The sequence below is a fragment of the Lotus japonicus genome, chromosome 6 (genome assembly GCF_012489685.1).
Source record: "Lotus japonicus ecotype B-129 chromosome 6, LjGifu_v1.2".
In the NCBI taxonomy this organism is placed as follows: Eukaryota; Viridiplantae; Streptophyta; class Magnoliopsida; order Fabales; family Fabaceae; genus Lotus; species Lotus japonicus.
In genome coordinates, this window is record NC_080046.1 from 48,356,316 (window position 1) to 48,377,132 (window position 20,817).

The 20,817-nt window shown below is 36.4% G+C and overlaps 2 long non-coding RNA genes across 33 annotated transcripts; both read right to left on the reverse strand.

Annotated features, from left to right (window-relative positions):
• Nucleotides 1-8,830: 8,830 nt before the first annotated feature.
• Nucleotides 8,831-13,918, reverse strand: LOC130722654 (uncharacterized). Of its 16 annotated transcripts, none has more exons than XR_009014043.1 (8): nt 13,455-13,918; nt 13,251-13,309; nt 13,047-13,134; nt 12,851-12,941; nt 12,557-12,676; nt 10,983-11,022; nt 10,705-10,764; nt 8,831-10,142 (listed from the first exon to the last, which is right to left on the reverse strand). It is a non-coding gene; the product is annotated as an uncharacterized LOC130722654 (long non-coding RNA). The 16 variants fall into 16 exon arrangements; XR_009014047.1 differs by having other exon boundaries at nt 10,705-10,820; XR_009014044.1 differs by having other exon boundaries at nt 10,968-11,022.
• Nucleotides 13,919-15,929: 2,011 nt separating this feature from the next.
• LOC130723254 (uncharacterized) lies at nt 15,930-20,254 on the reverse strand. 17 transcript variants are annotated; one of them, XR_009014244.1, is made up of 8 exons: nt 19,674-20,253; nt 19,492-19,562; nt 19,189-19,294; nt 18,915-19,084; nt 18,424-18,466; nt 17,958-18,011; nt 17,215-17,746; nt 15,930-16,369 (listed from the first exon to the last, which is right to left on the reverse strand). It is a non-coding gene; the product is annotated as an uncharacterized LOC130723254 (long non-coding RNA). The 17 variants fall into 17 exon arrangements; XR_009014233.1 differs by having other exon boundaries at nt 17,897-18,011; XR_009014243.1 differs by having other exon boundaries at nt 17,958-18,024.
• Between the last annotated feature and the right edge of the window lie 563 nt (nt 20,255-20,817).

Below are 20,817 nucleotides of genomic sequence, written 5' to 3' on the forward strand. Positions count from 1 at the left end.
CAGTGGACCAATGTTGCCTGAGAAAGAGGAAAATGAAGCTCTAGAAGTAAATTGCGGATCCAACAGGACTCGGAGACAACATTAGCAACACCCCTGTATTCAGCTTCAGCACTAGAGCGAGAGAGGGTGGGTTGCCGCTTAGACGACCAAGAAATAAGATTGTCACCGAGGAAAACACAGTAGCCAGAAGTAGAGCGTCTGGTGTCAGGACATCCCCCCAGTCAGCATCCGTATAAGAAACAAGTTTCGCAAAAGGGGAGGGATACAAGTGAAGACCATAAGTCAGAGTGCCACGAACATAGCGTAAGACACGCTTGAGAGCAAGCATATGCTCGGTGTGGGGAGCATGCATGTGCAAGCACACCTGCTGAACAGCATAGGAAATGTCAGGACGAGTGAAGGTGAGGTACTGTAAGGCACCAGCAAGACTCCGATACAAAGTGGCATCCTCACAAGGAGTCCCAGAAGAAGAACGGAGCTTCTGCTTGGTGTCAACCGGAGTAGCAGAAGGGTTGCACGACGCCATGCCGGCGCGGGCAATGATCTCACTAGCATAAGTGCTCTGACTGAGGAAAAGGCCACCGGCATGCGGAGTGACAGCGATGCCAAGGAAATAACTCAGAGGACCCAGATCCTTCATAGCAAATTCTGATGCAAGAAGTGCCATAAAAGATTTGCGGAGATCATGAGAAGAAGCAACGAGGATGATGTCATCAACATATAGCAGAATATAGGCAATGTCAGTACCCCGCCGGAAGATAAAAAGGGAATGATCTGAACAGCTGTGTTGGAAGCCAATAGAGGAAACATAGTCAGCAAACCGCTGATACCAAGCACGAGGCGCCTGTTTCAGACCATAAAGAGACTTTTTCAGACGACAGACATAGTCCGGGTGCTGAGAGTCGCGGAAACCCAATGGCTGATGCATGTAGACAGTCTCATGGAGATCACCATGCAGAAAGGCATTCTGGACATCCAACTGATGAATGGGCCAGGATTTGGAGAGAGCAATGCTGAGAACTGTCCGTATGGTAGCCGGTTTTACCACAGGGCTGAAAGTCTCGTCACAATCCACACCTGCAATCTGAGACCTGCCATCACCTACAAGACGAGCCTTATAACGCTCAAACAAACCATTAGACTGCTTTTTATGGCGAAAAATCCACATACAGCGAATAACATTGACATCATCACAAGGACGGGGAACCAACTCCCACGTATTATTTCTAATAAGTGCATTAAATTCAGACTGCATAGCGGACTTCCAATTGGGATCGGATAAGGCTTGTTTTGGGTTACGAGGCAAGGGTGAGATGGACGGGTCATCAATAGAGACCGAAAGGCTAAAAGGCTTTTTAGGTTTGGAGATGCCGTGCATGCTACGGGTAGTCATGGTCCGTACGGGTGGTGCAGGTGGGACCGGAGGCAAAGGCAAAGGCGAGGGAGAAGCAGGAGGGGAGACGGGAGCTGATAATGAAGGCGAAGAGGCCGTGAGCCTCGACGGCGGAACCGGAGGGTCAGGTGGTCGGGAGGACACAGTTTGCCAATGGTGAATCAAATAAGGAGGGAGGTCCTCGGTGAAGCACTCATAAGAAGGGGCAGGATTCAAGGACAGGTCGGCAAAGGGGAATCGGGTTTCATCAAAAATGACATGCCGCGATATTATAACTTTTCTGTTTGACAAATCATAACATTTATAACCTCTGTGATTCATCGGATACCCCAGAAAAACACACGGAGTCGATCATGGTTGTAATTTGTTAATTGTAGCGGAAGGAAAGAGAGGAAAACACAGACAACCAAAGACACGTAAGTGTGAGTATGAAGGGTCACGATGATACAACAACTGAGTAGGAGAATCATTCTGAAGAGTCTTGCGGGGCAGAATGTTCAGAAGGTACGTTGCCATTTGAAGGGCATGATGCCAAAAAGAAGGAGGAACAGACGAATGCGCTAGAAGAGTGCGGATCATATTGTTAATGGTGCGGATTTTGCGTTCTGCTTTGCCGTTTTGAGAAGAAGTGTGAGGGCAAGAGAAGCGAAAAATAAGACCATTAGCATTACAATACCGGTGGAAAGAGGCATTGTCATATTCACGTCCATTATCACATTGGAGACATTTGATATTTGCGGAAAATTGAGTTTTAATAAGTGTAGCAAGAGAAGTAAATATTTCATAAACTTGAGATTTCGTACCAATTGGAAACGTCCATAGAAAATCAGTGTGATCATCCAAAAACAAAACGTAATAACGATGACCAGCAGTGCTTAAAATAGGAGACGTCCATAAGTCACTATGCAAAATATCAAATGGCCTCAAAGTAATAGTTTCAGAGGAACTAAAAGGCAACCGAACATGTTTGCCTAAAACACAAGAATCACAAACAGAACTAGAACTTGAAGGTTCGCAAAAAATAAGTTTATTATTCCTAAGGTGACTTAAAGCTGAGGAAGTAGGATGACCAAGGCGATTGTGCCAGACACCAGAAGCAAGACCAGCAAAAGGAGAGGAACGGGTGACTGGGTAGAGGTCGCCAGGGCTGTTACATCTCAGGAGAGGCATCCCCGTCTGGAAGTCCGACACCGAGAATCCAAAAGGATCAAAAGAAACAGAAACATTATTGTCAGTAGTGAGTTGTCGCACAGAAATTAAGTTTTTAATAATTCGCGGAGTGTGCAAGACATGATTGAGTGCTAAAGGTTTGTATGGGGTAGGAATAGAAGTGTGTCCCGAACCCCGAATTGGAATGCCCTGACCACTACCAACTATCAGTTTCTGATTTAAATGACTTAAATTAGAATAAGACGTAAGAGTACCTTGAGATGCCGTAGTATGGGATGAGGCGCCGGTGTCCATGTACCATGTGGTGTCTGGAGGAGTCAAAGACATGGTATGCATGGCAGCAGCGATATCAGTGGGTGCTGGAGAAGCGGTAGCGGTGTAGGCCTGAGGACGCGGACCTAGAACGCTGGGTTGCTGCGGAGGACCCATGGGACGCGACCACTGAGATGTCGGGTAAGGACAGGGAGGCATGCCCCAAGGGGAAGGGGCCCAACCAGGGGGAGGAGCCCAACCCCAGGGATTCCAGGATGCCTGCGGAGGTGGGCGCCATGGTGGAGGAGATGCAGCAGAGGAACCAGAAGAGCCAGAAGATCCATGATGATGAGAGCCACCTTTCTTCTTAGGTTTACCAGACCTACCCTGATAATTGCGATTGTGCCCTGACCCATAACGATGGTTGGAGTGTCCCTGATCGCTACGGTAGGTGGGGCGCTGCTGAGAAGAGTCAACGGAGGCCTGTGGACGGGAAGCAGAGGTATGCAAAACAGTCTGAGAGGCATGGCCGGACATCTTGGCGAGACCCGATTCCTCTAGAATCAGCATGGAGCGGACCTTGAGGAAAGGGGGCAAGGGCTCGCTCTGACGGATCAGGGTGGCAACACCACGAAAAGGCTCAGTGAGACCAGTTACCAACTGGAGAACAAGACGATGGTCACTGACTGGGGCACCAACATTCCGCAACTGATCAGAGATATGTTTCAGACGCTGGCAGTAGGCCGAAACACTAGGAAAATCCTCCATGCGAGTGGAGATGAAATCCTGGTCGAGAGCGACGGCACGAGAATTCTGATTGTCCTCAAACATAGAAGCTATACGGTTCCAAGTAGCCATAGCAGTAGAACCTTTCTCCATAACAGTGGCGAGAAGGTCAAAGGATATGGTGGAATAAATCCACTGTTTGACAGTAGAGTCAAGAGTGGCCCACCGGGCATAGGAAGCATCGGTGCGCGCAGGAGGCTCCATGCCAGCTTGAGGAATGATGTGGTGGAGCACCTGAGTGGCGTCAGCATGAGTTTCAAACAATTCAGCCCACATAGCATAATGATCCTTGTCTATCTCGAGTTTGAAAGGAATGTTGTTTTTGATATTGGTGACAGCAAGGGCCGGATGAAAATCCGACTTAGCAGACGCCGGCGGAACTGGTGGAGTGACCATAGTGGTGGCGGTGTCACTGGTGGGGGCGCCGTTGGTAGAGCCTGAATCTGCCATGAAAAACAATTAAAAAGAAAATAGAATGAATTAAGGAACTTTTTTTTTTTTTTTTAAGAAAGGGAGAGCCGCTGCTGGTTGAACCGGGCGGCTGCTTTGTTGAACCGGTCTGATCTGGGTTGGTCGAACCGGTTGTGGGTTGGACCAAACCTAGAAACCAAACGGGTTGGTTTGAAGACCCAAAGGAGGATGGGTCGGGTCTGCCTTCTGCAGACGGATCCGCTGCAGATGGTGGTCGTGGGCGGCACGACGGGAGCGTGAGCGGCGCAAGGAGGCGGCGCGGCCACTGAGGAGGACCGGCGGCGAGAAAGAGCAGGAAAGGAGCACTGCGGGGTCTTGCAAGAGAAGACGCACGCGACCGGTGCTGGTGCAGAACGGATCGGTGACGCGCAGAGGGGGGCACGCGACGTGCGGGCGGCGCGGCTGAAGGCGCCGGTGTTGGGTCTGGCGGCGGCTGGTGGCGCGAGGGAAGGAAGCGATGCCGGCGGCGGGCTCAAGAGCCAAACAGAGAGGGGCAGAAAAAAAATAAGGGAATAATAATTAAAAGAAAAGTTAGGTCAGAAAAGGGATCTGAACCTGCTCAATGATACCATGAAGGAAATCAATTCCGTGACTATTATTGATGAATAAACCTCTATTTATACAAATACAAAGTTGACTAATAATAAAGGCTAAATCCTAATTACATGCATAATTACAGAATAATAAATATAAGAATATTCTATTCTATCAAAAATCACTTCGTTACAAATTGACTTAAGGAGTATAAATTATGAATAACATATATTAAATATTACAGTAAGAATATAATTCATGAATATGCATAAATAGTTTTTAACATGGTTCACTATTCAGGAGCATATTCTCACAAGGAGGAATTTTTAAGATATAATTTTACTTCATTTGGGTAATACACATGAGGTTAGCTATAGATTTTCTCACAACTGGTTATGGTAACCAATCATTGACATAGTTCATCAAAGAATTGTGAGAAATATTTCCAAAATATACCTTGGAAATATATATTGTATTATATTACTTATAATGTTCGCAGTTATGTTAATATGCTCGATTGGTCTAGTGGATAGATCATTATCTATTATGTTCCTGCGTGCGTGTACCTTTTTGTCCATTAATTTGAACTTTAATTCAAAATTTAAGCAAAACATCACGTCCCTGGGATTTGAACCCGCAAGGCGCGACTTGTATTGCTAAGGGACGCGCTGGCAGATGAACCAACGTGATAGTTGGTAACATGACTGAAACATTAATTATATATCTCGGGTTTTGAGAAACCTTTTATTAAGAGATATATCTCTTCACCAAGGGATGTTTATATCTCTATATAAAGAGATACTTGGGCAGAAAAACTCATCATTTCTGATGCACGAAATTGGACTTCCTTTTGGTCAATTTCTCCTCCATTTACTATATTCTAAATCATCATTCACTTCACTAATGCATGGGTGAAGTGTGGGAATCATACTTCTGTAAACTATTGTCAAAGATACGCTTGGTGTGTTAGTGCAAACCACATCAAGGAATTCAAAGTATCCTGAAGGGAATTCGTCGGTTTTCTCACTTGCATCCAATACACAGTAATTGGTGGGGGCGAATTGAACCTAAAGGTTAGTGCTTATGCAGGCTTTGAATCTTCAAGTGCTTCCGTCGTCAAGATCTTCATCAATCCAAGAGTTGCAGCATCTTCCCCAACAGATTATTTCCCAACAAGAATCATAACCATCTAACGAATAATCATTCTGGAGACAAGAGATTTTTTCTACAGCCTGCTATATTTGACGTTTTGCCCAGAACAACACAAACAAACACAGCGTTACTTGTTACTGATTCTCATCATAAATGATTGAAATTCATCAAGTGTAACTGACAAGTAATACAAAGTTTCAAAACCAATCATAACACATGTCGTGTACGGTCCAAATCGCCAGCCGACCCATAATCGTCCTGGTTGGTCTAGAAAGACTCACGAACAAAGTGAACACCTTGGTGGTCGGCTAGGACAACTAGAAGACAAAGCGGACGTTCATCTAAACGTAAATTAGCCAAATAAATGGCCAAGTTATTAGAAGTCATAAACAAGAAAACATAGCAAATATTAAAATACTCTCACTATTTCACGTTTCAATCACTAGTGCCTTTTTGCAGATACACCATCTGTTATGCTCTCAGGTTAGTACCACCACATCTTAATCAGAGGTATTCTCTACTATTTTCTAGAAGACTAACACCAAAAGTCATTAAAAAAAGAGAGAAAAAAACTAATGATGCACCAAAAAATAATCCCCACTCGAATGACCCAATATATTTTTTTGGTTCCTTGCAAGATCTAGCTAGCTGTAGGTTATGTGGGAAGAATCAATACCTGTACCAAAATGTGATAGGGACATAAGTGGTGGTATACCAGATAGTACAATTTTGCTCCACTAAAGAAGCCTCAAACCATCTAATTGTGGAAAACTAAAAATGCAGATACATTAGCAAAAGAAATTTAATGTGACATAACACTTATTAAGGAGAAAAAGCAAATATACCCTTACGGCATAAGTTAACTCTAGGATCCCTTGAGAAGCTTAAATGCTAATAGAATTGGACTCACTGACAACCAAATGACTATATAGTATATACCCTTAGGTTTAATTCTTTTTTAAGTAAGTATTGTACTAGACGTATTATACGATTGCTTAAACATCAACAACGTATTCTTTTTAGTAATGTTTCGCCAGCTAGCTTTATGAGAGAAAAAATAGTTCTAACGGGATTCATAAAGCTTAATTGTCTGAAGAATGGGGAAGTTAAATTAACAATGAAGATATTCAAGATATTTAAAATTGAGAGTTTGAAAAAGGAAAAAGAAGAAAAGAAAAATAAATCAACGTTTTCCGATGGAGAAAAAAAAAATAATAAATCAACAATTAAGGATAAACAAAAGTTACAAATGTGGCAAATTAAATAACATGATTGTCATGAAAATTGAGGAAGTTTAAACTTGCAAAAGCTTACCTATATTTGGTTATCATATATAGATTATGCTAATTTCTCTATATTATCTTCAATTTTCATGCTTGTGTCATGTGTATGGGAACTTACTAGAATCCATAGTGCAGCAACCGACCATATCATGAATATGATTGCAGTTTTGTTTAAGTTTAGTTTTATATCTAAGAATGAGATAGAAATAATGATAGCATTCCTCCCATTATCTTTTTGTAATGTAATTATATGATTAGAAGCACTACAAATAGTCCCCACAACAAACGAGTTAGACTCTGTATATAAGTCAAAAGTCAACCCTTGTTTACTTCCAATGCCTCTAGGTCCTGAGATGTCAAATTATTTTACCTACTCCGATGATAAGATGAAAAGCGCGTGTCTATGTTCAAGTTCTCATATGATATTACTAGTGCGATAACCCGTGCGTTGCACGGAATTTTATGTTGAAAATTTATAAAAAATAAATTAGTTTTAATATATGTAATTTTAAATTATAAATAAGTCAATCGTGTATAAGTCAACCCTGTAATTCTTTCAAAAAAAACTCTGTAATAATATATGAAGAGAAAAATGGAATAAAAAAATGATTTTTTTTACGGAAAAATAAATGAAATTGTATTGTATACATCAAACATTTCAAAAAACTTTCTTAAACATTACATTTACAGTATTGGTCTGTTGTTTGCCCGACTCATCTAGTATACAAAGCTTAAGACTCTTTCTTGAGCGTACTCTATAGAGAGCTACATATAACAGACCATGAGTGAAGACGGGCCTCGGAAGGAAGAGCTCAACCTGAGATAGTGTTTGTCCTTGACTTTTGTTTTTGGTCATCGTAAAGCATACTGTAATTGGAAACTATATCTTCTCTTGAATTTAATTGGAAATTTGAAATCAGAAGGAACCAAGTCCACAATTAACCTGGTTTCATTGCATAAACCTGTTGCTTGGTCTATATTTATCAAAAGCGTGATTGGAGTACTAACTTTCAATAATAGTTTGTGGTTAGGCATTTTTGAACTTTTAGTTTCGTTCAAAAATTTTATGGTAAACCACTCACCTTGAATTTCAGAATCATCATCATATCGTAAGGCAGAGTCGAAGCTTAGATATTCACGTTCTGGTGCAGCTATCATGCCAATCATGTAAGTATTTATCATTTCAACAACATGCAGTGTAGGGGACAATATAACTCTATCTTGAAAGAATTGCGGGTCTTTCATTTTGTGCGAAAGGTCATGATATGTATATTTAATCAATTCCAATAATGGGTCATGACAAATTGGGATGAACAGATCTAGCAGGATTTGAACATTATACTCTCCTACTTCGGAATCAAGATGATCACCATTTCTAATTTTAAGAATTCAATATGCAAACTCTTTAATTTGTTTTGCTTCATCAGCCGCCTCAGCTGCGGTTTACAATAGCTTTCACAACTTTCTGTATACTTCTCTCTTTTATATGGTTTTGTAACCCTATGTCGTGTATCTCAACACTTCCATATTACAATAAATCTTTTGCAGTTGAAAAAAATATACTCCTAAAATTATGAAAAATATACTAACATTGCAATTGTACTTTTAAGAAATTATTTTCTCTATTATTTAGTTCACATAATGTATTTAGATAGTATCTATGTCATTATTCTTTCATAGAAGAGAACACAATAATTTTTTTTTAAAGAAATAGAATCACCTCCACCTTATTATTCAGTTATGCAAAAAATATTTTTTTATATTTAATTAGTATAACACATATTAAAGATTAAAACATCAAAAAAAAAAGTTAATATATGGATTGATAGGGCTAAAAAATAATTCAAGGACTTTAATAAAAAGCAGTTAAGACTACAATATTAGCTAAAATTACATTAAAACCAGTCATGTCTTTTACGTCCAATAACCGCAAGCAAGAAGCTCCTTCAAGGCCAAGGAATCTGCTCATATTCTCAATGGGTTGTGTTACAGTTTTTGACGATGGATCTTCCTACGTCATCCCGACTTGTATTTGAAAGTGGTTCAACTTTATCCAATAGGGCAAGTTCTTCCTATCTTCTTATGAAAACATGATAGATGTGAGGGACCTTCCTCGGTTTATTCCCTACAAAGCAAAATTGATCCTCACAAATGTGGGAAAAAACACACTGTCAAGACATAGTTCATTAACACATAACACATGTTGTAAAAAATGTGCCACTACCCCAAGATTTCCAACTCAATGGCATTCATCTTATTTATCTTTACCTGTCTTTCATGCTTCTCAATACTAACAAACAACAACCACAAAGTGTACCAATCAGATGGGAAAATCAAGCATGTCTCAATAGATTTCATTGAGAGGCACAAAAGTTGGGGATGCTTAACAATCTGAGGTAATGGTCTAGCAAAATGTTTGCTCTCGACATTGCTGCTTAAACAGTTAGAATAAGCACAAAAATTAGATGAAAATGAGTAATTGAACAACTAAAAAAGACAAAATAAATTGATAACTGAAAAAACTTAAAGAGGTGCGCTGGATCAAGTACTCCACGGAAGAGATGGGAAACAACATAAATTTATCAAGATCTGATGTAGCAAACAATGACACGGTTAAAAAGTTGAACAAAACTAAAATTTAACTATATCTTACTTGTAATATTTGCAGGGAATAAACTGATCCTTCTCTAAGAATCCTTTCAAACTTTTTTACCAAGACTTTCTAACACAGAAGCATGAATTTGTCCTTCTTGATATGAAAAGAACATAATCAGGCAGTGAATAAAAAAGAAAGAGAGCAGAATTTTTAAAAAGGAAATGTATAAATAAAAAAGAAATAGAAATCCTATAAAACTGGAATGGAAATATTATACAAAAAAACTGGCAGTGACCACATCAAACAAAGAGAGCAAAAATTTCCCATCGTAGATAATCAAACAACAGACATACCATAAGTCATATCAGTAAACCACAGCCTTGCTTGAATTCCTCTTCCACAATATCCATTTCTTTTCCATCATGAACAATAGTCTCATCGTGTATTTGTAAAAAATACAAACATCTTAATAGAAAAGTTCCTAAGGTCACTGAATCCAAGGATCCTAGAAAAACTACCATCAGCCAAGGCATCCATCACAGAACAACACAGATGAAAAAATTACAACAAAATCCATGAAAATCCTTTTCACAGAACTTCAATTTCACCCACATCATTCAATCAAATTCCCAATATGATCATAGCTTTTCCACCTTTGGGCTAAAAGTAGATAAATTTTCCTAACATATCCAACCTCGAGTAGATAATGTATTGTTCTCTTATCATCGAATATAATATGCAAATCCTAACTTAAAAAATAATGTGGTTTCATAAACAGTGCAGGAATGTAGAAAAAAAAGTACTCAAGAGAAGTGCAGACAACTCACCACTCAATTTCAAAAATTTCATTAATAATTCAAAATGTTGACAAAAAAATACAATTAGAAGGGAAAAATTCTTTCTTTCTCTATCTCTCCCTCTGTCTTTACCTCATCAATCCATGCAGTAGTTTTGTCAAAAAAGAAAAAATAGTATGGAATCCATAGTTTGAGTTGGGCTTCAATTTTAAACAAAAAAATAGCATGAATTTCATGAATTTGGGTTTGACTTGCCAGTTGCTAGGATACCTGAAAGAGAAGTGGTCCAAGTGAACGAAGGACAGAGCAAGGCATCTGCTCCTCCAGATCCTACACCATACATATTGGTTTCGATAACATTAGCATATTAACAGCTTCATGTGTTTCTACAAATACAAAATCATGAAGGATAATGATTTGAAATGAGAGGAGAGAATCACGACACAATACACATTTCATCTCACTCATTGAGATTGATTTACGTTGTTTGGCTTAAAAAAAAGGGATCTTTCTATGAAAAAATACAGACTCACTACAGAATCAAAAACCTTGTATCGTTTCCTCCTCTTTGACCAATTTCCACATCACCTGAAATAAATTCAAACTAAAATGAGCTGCAGACAAAAGGATGGTAAGTATATACGCGCCGCTGCACAAAATGATACAATATGCAATATAAGCGACTACAATCTATTCTTTGGCCAACAACTGAAATTCAAACTAAAACTCAAACTAAAATGCCGCCAACACATTGTAGCTTGGGACCAAAGACTTGATGGACGGTAAGTAACAAAATAATGTATATAAATAGTTTATAGTATACCAAACTTTTGTATCTAGTACTCATCACCTCTAGGCAATCAAATAATGGATAGAAACCTTAAAAAGATAAAGGGAACACATAATCCTCAAGTTAAGATAATGTCTTTCAAGTTCTTACATCTAGATACCTCTTTTTGACCATTAAAGATACTGGCCAGCAGAGATAAAAATTGTAAATAACATTCTTGTCAGAATCAAAGTGAATTTTTTTTTTTGCTTACTATATATAACTTATCGTAAAAGATGATTGAAGATAAAATTCAAACGAAAACCCTAATTTTGATTAAATTGAGGAATTTAATTGTGTTCACCAAGGGTTGATAATCAACTTCTGGGTGAAGTGCCCAGATCAGAAACTCTAGTCCACTATATTGTCTCGTCACAGCACATACCAGAAATTTCAAAAGAGAAAAACAAAATTATCACACAAAACATTGAAATTCTGAAACCATATTGATAAGTCATCATGTGGAGAATGCAATAGCTTCTAACAGGAGAATTCACTCAAGACTCAAGAACAATGCACTCAAGATTCTATTTCTCCAATACAACTATCATTTATCATGTACTTAATAAATGTCAAAGTTCTATTTATCTTGAGAGTCCAAGTAAAAGCTTAAAATAACATAACTTCCAAGTGACAGTTCTTTTTTTTTAAAACACCTTTATTTTTATATAAAAGAACTATCATCATACAGTGCATAGTAGTTCAACAATAATAGTAAGCAATGAAACCAACTTAAACATTGACACCAAACACAATAAGCAGTTGGGACTTCGCAGAGATTGAATGAGATAAAAGTTATAAAACTGTCTTGCATTAATAGCAATTTTGGCCAGAAACTCCCCTTTCAACCTTTTCCTCACATGTTTCATCCATTATTTGAAATGAAATCAGTGACCTGCCCATGCAAGAGGAAGGTATGCATTTAGCCTTATCACACCAGTCTGCATCAAGATATTCCTTTCCGTTTGATATCACAAAGAACTATAATCTTCCAGAACCATTATTAGATATATCTTTGTTAGTTTTACCAAAAGCATTTCCTATGTGCTGCTCAAATGGCATTTCAGAAAGTAATCAAAATGGCATGCTCAAAACTAAATAGAAAACTCAAATTGTGACTTTCACTCTCAAAACGAAACTGAATCAAAAGCCATAACATTTATTAAACTGGGCTGGTTACCTAGCTGGGTATTACATGGTAAGTCCAAAAAGCTTTTACATAAAGTGCACATGAGTGGAAAAACACATTTAAATGAAATGGCAGCATTTTGATGGAGACCAACAATTACTTACATCCAAGCCACCCAAGTCGTGTTCAAGTTCCGATTGGTCCATTTTCCTGTGAACCTCATATACTCTCTTTCTCTCTTCTCATCCGCAACAACTCAGCCTTAGTTAGATTTTTCTCCAACCCTGCATCAGTATAGCACATTGTTAACTTATAGGCTTTAAATTGTTTATTTCATCCAACCTTGCATATCAAACTGATGAACCTATATAAAACTTGTAACAAACTCTGAAAATTAATATCAAACTCAAATAAACCCTTGTAACATGAGATATTGCAGCTAAAGGAGGAACACTTACCAGTGCCACATTTATTTGGAAGCACTAGGCCACTTTCAGCAGGGTATTTGTACAATGACACACCAAGCAGAAAACCAAACCCTTTTCAAACCTGGAATGCAGCAAGCAAAATTCATTTGTAAAACATATTATAGTAATCTGTAAAACACATTACAGTTCAAATGCAATACTTATATGATAGATATAAGATTTATACCATAATAAGAAAGATGAGGAGAAAAACATGCACGTGGCAACTAATTGCAACCTTCAACATCATGATCTTTATTTCCTGTAACCTGCAACTGAGATGCATTTTTATTATTATATATCAGGTAAGATAATGGTTAATTAAATTTAGTGAAAGAGGGTCTAAAATTGAAGAATCCCACTCGCCTCTGTTGAGAGAGACTTTTCTTACCAAAATCATTAAAAGGATCTCCTATGTTGAGTCAAAATGTAAAAACTACCATTTTGGACCTGCATGTGAATAACAGATAGGAAGAAATCGAAATTGAAATTTTGCACAATAATCATGCACAAACAAATAGTGATTTCAAATAGAGATTTTGCAGTCAAGGAATTTTATTAAGAACTTTATCACACTACAACATAGAAGACTTACATCAAATGGTCATTGACTGCCTAATTAGAAGTAGAGAAACAACCAAACCCTTTGTGATCATCCCATCATTGAGAAGACCTGCAACCAAAATCAAAATAAAAATAAAAAAAGAAGACATGGATCATGGATGAAAGCAGGAAGAAATCAAAATACACAAATGAATAATGTGTTTATCAGAGAGGGGGCATGTTCTAAGGACAATCGATTCGTGAATGTCATAGGACGCTGAAGCATGTTCCACTGGCAGAGGAATTCGATGTCTCATAAAATGATTCAGGTCTGCATCTCAAGTGACAATCGGGGATGGGTGTTGAGGAGGTCGGAGAAAGGAGGTGAGTTCTTGGTGTGGTGGAGATATTAATTCTTGGGGCTTGAAAAGAGATTGCAGTAGAGGCGGTGGTGGACGAAGCTGAATTTGGTTCCTCTGTTGAAAACGTATGGTGGCATCTTTTGTAGCTCAAGTATATTCCTTTTATTTTTTTGCATAATTGTAGCTGAAGTAGAATAAAAAAGGAAATTTTAATAATTGTTGGTATCTTAATAATTGTATTGTATCTTAATAAATAAAAATTGTACCGGGTAAGTTAATTGTGTCAAAACCATGTGCAATTTGTAATAAAACCGGGTATTAATATTGTCAAAACCGGGTACTAATATTGCCAAAAATCGTGTACTATTGATGTTTCTATTTAATGATTCAATGATTTCGACCAATCAAAATGCGAGGATTTGGACCAATCAGCTGAGGCCATGTGGAAAATAGGAGAAACCAACCAATAGAGATGTGACATGTGAAAATTAAATAACAGTATGGCCCACTTTGGTGGATGGGCTTTATATATTATTAAGATTGGAGTGAACGCGCTAAGTAGGTTTAAGAAACCCATAAAGTACTCTTGAATCTTCATGCCTCAGCCTTATCTTATGGCCAACAGACTTATATATAAAACTAGTGTTTTTACCCGTGCGCTGCACGGCGAAGATGACTATTATATTTGATACCTCAACCAATATTTTAATTATAAAAAAATTAACATACTAAAAATGATACACAAATCATTTATTTCTCAACATTTCTTATATATTTATATATTATTTCTCTTTTCGAAAAAAAATCATTTACAAATTTTAAATTTTAAATTTCAAAAAAGTAGGTTTAAAAAAATATTTAGTACCTTCTAAATACATTATTTTTGTTTTTCATCCTTGGGATTTTTTTTTTTTTTGTTTTTGAATTTGATCCATAGAAAAAATAGATATCATTTTAATGAACTCAGCAATCTGCAAAGGCTTCTATCATTGAAAGTATTGTTCCTCTCAAAAGATGAGATTCTCTGCTATAAACTTTGCCCTTGTTTCTTTCATCCCTTAACATAAAAAACCACTTCTACTACTATTGTGTTATTCCCGTGAGAGATTTCTACATTAAAGTATTTTCATGCCTGTTCCTCCTTGTAGCAACTTGTAACTCTGTAATTTAAACATAAATAAATATATATTATATATGTAAGTAACTCTGTAATTATATATATATATATATATATTACTTTAAAATTTATTTTAAAAAGAACTTTAATTATATGAAAATGTATTTTTCTATTCGTTTTAACTTGAAAGTATTTTCATGTTCAATGTACCTCCCCGTGGGAGTTTCTTACCGGTAATTTGAAAAAAATTTGAAAGAAACTGAACATTTACTATAAAATTTTCATATATATATATATATATATATGTTTTACTCCAAAAGTTATTTTAAAAATTACGAAAATTAAAATAAACCAAATTACATAAAAAATCTTGGGAAAGACACTTTAGCTATCATTCTTGTGGTTAATGCACCTATACAGTTTATTCTTTTAACCCTCTCATTTGTATATTTTATATATTAAAAATTATGACATTAGTTGAAATATATTTTTCTATTATTAGTTTATTCATTATTCAGTTATTATAGTTTCTAACCTCCTCTCTGTTTATTCTTCAAACTCTCTAAGTAGCCCAATATTCTTTTTCAGCTCCCCAATTGAGATAAAATCAGAAATTTTAATAGCATCGCTCACCACACTGTATAAAAGAGATACTACACTTCAACATTCAACCTTTATCATGTTCCTAACATGGGGTGAATAATTCATTCAGTTGTCATTTTATATAGTTGTCCTCCATCTTTTTTATACCTTGGAACCCACAAAAGTCTCATACTTCAATCAAGGCTCCCACTGTAAAATCTGCATCAGTGAGAATATTTCATGCCAATTACTCAGCAATGTCATTGCACTATAAGATAATAACCTCCTAAATATATGAGTTAACTTTTCATGATGCAAAGAGTTCCACTATAAATTTGTAGAAGTATATTATGAACACATCTAATAAAGTGTTTGAGGTTTCCTATTGCCAAATTTCCTGACAATATATCAATAATGATAACAATGAAACATGATTAGGAAGCTAAAGTAATGAAAACATGATGAGGAAGCTAAAAAACACGTGGGCACCTAAAGAAAGTTAATCAAGTTGTTAAAATTGTCACAATATGCTTACAAAATGGAACTCAATCCTCCGAACTCTAAAGATCATGGTGACATCGCATATTTCATCATTGGTCCTTTAAAATTGTCATCAATTCATCATATCAAAGTGTCACCTCAATAATCTGCCTCAAAGAATTGTTTATCGCATTAGTATCTACGATAGTTCTTTATCTTCTCAGTCCATTTCAGTGACAGCTAACATTCTTGATAAACTTCATTAGCTAATTTCACTTAACATAATGAGTCTATTGTTCTTGCATATTTGGATGTAATGTTGTAACATCTCTTCCTTGAAAAGCCAGAAAGTATGGCATTCGACGACGAATTCCCAAACTTCTTACATTGCTCTATGGACTAAGCATTCATCTTTCCAATGACAACCTGAACAATAAATTAAACATGATTATCATCATTCGAATTCTGATATGAAATGTTAAAGAACAATTATAGAATAAAAGCTCAAACATTAGATAGAAAATGACTTAGTCATGGAAAGTACCAAAGTGAAAATCCATAACATTCTAATGAAATTTTCAAACTTAAGAGATATATACTAATAGATTTAAACTTACATTTGCAGACATATCCTTCATTCATTACTTTTTAAAGCCTGCATGTGAATAACTCATCACCAAAATCCACAAAGACCTCTCACAAATGTTTTCATAAACTAAATGTAAATATTTACACGCTTTCAAGTTGTTGGAGAAGGTCACTACAACACTTCTTATTAGAATTGAAACTTATTCATTAATATTTGCAAACTTTAACTAAATTGGCTCACCATCTGTTCACCAAAATGCCAAGAAAAAAAGAGGATTGAAGAGAAAGAGGAAAAGTTTAGGAGAATAAATAAAAAAAGGTACACTTAGCTGTTCCTCCCTCGAGTTCCAAGGGTGAATTGAAATGATGAAGAAAAAAAATCCACTCATTTAACCGACTCGCTATATTACAGAGAATTGAATAAGATAATGAGAATAAGAATGCGGAACAAATGGATTTTGGGGTTGGGATGACTTTACGGTCTTCTGCAACCAACCAACATGCATTGGTACACTTTAAAACTTAATACCACTGTAGTTAAAATTAGAATTACAATATAGTTATATTAAGAACCAACTTGAAGATCAATGATAAAAGAGAAAATTCTCTTTTCTAACGCAACCAATATAGGCACTCATAGATTAAATCAGGATAGAGAAGCAAGCATTAAAGGAAAATGAAACCTGTGGAAGGAAGGCAGAAGCATTCTAATTTTCTCCATCAAACTCATCATTATCTGCACCAGAAAGTTGACTTAGCAAGTTCTACAAATAAAAAAGATAGATATAAGTCCCAAAACTAATCAGCAATAAGGCTGGGGAAAATGCAGATATTTTAGAGATATGCTTGCTCAATAAACTTATGTTCAATAAACTACTGATCCCAACAAAACTAAGGTATACATGTACATATTCCACTTCCTTTCCTCTGCTTACGGGCCTGCATCCTGTTCAGAATCATTGATTTTAATTAGATGCAACACTTCTGAATAGCAGACTGGAGATTAGAGAAAAATAATGAGGTTAGCTTACTTAACATTGATAAAATTAAATGTTATTGAATTGAAATCTTTGGACCTTGACAGCAGAAACAATATTGAATGTCATCTCCAATATATTCTTTCCAGTTCCTTTGAATGGGATTTTGGAGCTCACAATGCTCACAAAGACATCAAATCTCTCTCCCACTATCTGGTTGAGTTTGTAACTACACCAACTGAACCCTCATAAAATTAATATAAAACTGAAAAAGTACTTGTAACATGAGACATTGCAGCAAAAGAATGAACATTTACATATCAATAAACATAACAAAAAAAATTGCATACTAAATCTGCAATTAATTTATCAATAAACATCACAATACCATCTTCATATGGATATTCTTCCATCACATTCTATCATGTTCAAGTTCTCCCATGGAATACCTTGAATGTCCTTCCTATTCGGACACCTTAGTAAGCTGCTTCAATCATCAAAAACTGCAAAGAAAATCTGAAATTACTTCAGTGAAATAGATCCAATCACCCAAGGTTAGAACAAATTCATTACATTGATTCATGCAAGGTAAGGATTATATGTGAGGGGGGAAGTAAATGAATAAACAACTTTTTCCATTGCTAATGATACTTCCATGTCCCATTAAGGAGAATCTCACACAATCAACATGAGACAACCATCATAAAATCACTTCTTTTATTCATAAAAGGTGAGAATTTGAATCAATCTACAGGAGACAAACAAATTCTAATACATTATAAGTTCTTGAAGTAAAAGCTAAATAAATCACCACACAAATTTCAACCAAAGACAATAATTTTCTGTTAAATTATTGGTTCTTAACCTTTTGCGTACCAAAGTCATCCACAAAATAATCAACATTTTAAATTATACCTGGAACTTAAAGAGACCAGACCAATCCATTTGAATAAACTACCTGCCAAAAATGAAGACCCCAGACTTTAATTTCAATCCACATCGTGTAAAAAAAATCATAACTATTATTAATAACATTAAAGGAAGCTCTTCTACAGATTTCCAAGAAACTCTTCTATGGGGCAAGCTCACCCCCTTTTAGTGATGATCTAGACAAAGCCACATTTCCCAAACATAAAATTACACACATCACTTAATCAAAGAAAGGTCCAAAGAAAGGTCATATGATTTTTTCTACTTGTTAGCTAGATGCCCAGAACCAAGCACATCAATGAAGAGCGTCCTAGTTTGAGGGGCATTTTCAAAATCTCTTGATAAAGGAGTTCAATTTATAAATCTTGATGAGGATTTGACAGAGAAGTGATTCAGATCAAATAAAGAGGAACAAAGAAAGTCAATAATGACAAAAGAAGAGAAGGGATTCAGCTCAAAATCACTCCTTCCATTACACAAAAATAGTACTCCAAATAATCGATGAGATTTTCCAAGAACTTGTATTGAAAATCTTCATTTTCTTGCTCAATGAACAAAAATCATCTGTCAAGAGTATTCCACTTTGCTTCTCCAGCCATTAATAGATGGATCCTGGTTTTGAAAATGTGTATACATAACACCATACCTGCAACAATACATAGTAAGCCAATGAAGTGAGGAACAAAGTAATCTATTACAAAAGAACTCTGATAAAATCCAGGAAAATCGTCTCCAGAGCTTCAATTTTACCTTAATTAAATCTGCCGATTTCTTCACTGCAACTAAAAGAATCAAAAATCTGAAAGGAGAAATGAATCCAGCTTAAATAAACTGAGCAGTAACTGGACTCTATGACCTGTCAACGCCAAAGAAGAGCTTGTTAACACAGGTTTCAACAGGACCAGCCAATAAATTGAAGAAAAAACAAAATTAAAAAATCCAGATAATTCTAACAGAAAGGATTTGAGAAACAAATGTGTTCCAAAACTTTTCTACACAAAATGGAAACTGTATTCATATTTATAATCGCAGAAAAGTAGTACCAACACTTACCCCATTCTTAAATTGATCTATGGAGTAACCATTCCTCTTTTCAATGACTCCATTGAAAGGTTTTCAACATCCTGTACAATAACTAAATGCATAAGCATAATGGATGAAAACATATCATCAATGTGCATGCTGAGTAAGCATAATCTAGAATTCACTATAAGAACAATTATGTAGATTCTTACCAACATTAGCTTCATGTTGATGCTTCACATTTCCCACGGTGTAGAAATCAACTGTAGGCTCTGGAGATTTTGCCGCTGAAACTGAAAACCCAACTCAAATTCTCCGCGTGCAAAGGTGGGGGAGGTTGTTGATATGGGAGTCGTCTAGGAAGGTTAAACCGGCAGCGGCGAGGTCTAATTAGTAGCTCTCGAGGAAGAAGACCGCTTCTGGTTAGGTCGGAAAAGGGTGACGCGAATTCCTTGGTGTGGTGGAGCTTGGCGAGAGAGGAGGAGGGAGCTATGGTCAGATGAAATTTCCTCTAAATAGAGTGGGCAGATTAGTGATCCACAAAATTTTGATTTTGAAATTCAAAAACATATGCTTTCAATTTCAAAACACCTCCTTCCAAGAAGAAAAAATTCAGATAGAGAGAATAGTGGGAATGCACACAGACAGACAATTGGGCAGAAAATTTCGAGGAGAGGACGTTGGGAAACTGGAGAAGAGTAAATGGAATGGGTAGGAAATTTGGGGAGATGAAACAGCAGGAGAGATAACGAAGCAGGGATTTGATTTCACTTGGTGAATGGGGAAAATTTCTTCTTTTTTCATTTGAACTTTTTTTTAATTTAAAAAAGAATTTGTATATCTGAAATTCAATCTCCAATTCAAAGATTTCCGCTTATAAAAAAAATTAATTCAAAGATTTCCAAGATTTAACAAATTATTAAGTGTGATTTCAAAAAAAAAACAAATTATTAAGTGCATTTAAAAAAAATTATTAAGTGAATAATATCTGAAAAGATTGGTGAAAATTTATTAATTAAAAATTAAAAATTAAAAATAGTATTTTTGAAAGAGAAAACAAAGGACGGAATTAATGAGAGAGATAGTGGGAGAGAGAAAACATGAGGAAAAGGAAAGAAATCAAAGGTCGAAATTAATGAGGGAGATAGTGGGAGAGAGAGAAGGGAGGATGAATGGAGTAAAATATAATAAAATAATGGGTGAGGGAATAAAATATTGCAGTTTATTTAGGTGGGGGGAATAAAATATTGCCAAAAATTTGTGGAGTTGACACATCAGCTAACAACTTCTTACAATGATTCTGTTTTAATATATGTATTGATTCATCACGTGCATGTTTGGTTTAGTGACAGAATC